We start from the raw sequence: 331 nt of genomic DNA on the forward strand, positions 1-331 counted from the left end.
CAAAGCGCCTTCCCGGGTGATTTAACCGTCCAGACTCCGCGTCCGTCCTGTTTCCACCGACCTGAAAAGGCACCGGCAGGGGAATCTCGGCCCCGGCTCCTCGTCTCCTTCCCGCGCCGCAGGTACGCAACCAGCAGGAGCGACCGCAGAAACCTTCACGAGCTTGCGCGGCCGCAGCTTTATTATGCAGCGTGTGAGAGCGAGCCGGGGGGGCAGACTCGCAGGGAGACGCATCCTGGCACACTACTGCAAAACAAGAACCTCCAGAAGAAATAACGCCTGCGGCCTCAGGCAATCCGCGCGCGCAAGTTCAGAAGAAAGTAGAGCGGGA

Source organism: Pygoscelis adeliae, unplaced genomic scaffold, assembly GCF_000699105.1.
Source record: "Pygoscelis adeliae isolate BGI_AS28 unplaced genomic scaffold, ASM69910v1 Scaffold42, whole genome shotgun sequence".
NCBI lineage: Eukaryota > Metazoa > Chordata > Aves > Sphenisciformes > Spheniscidae > Pygoscelis > Pygoscelis adeliae.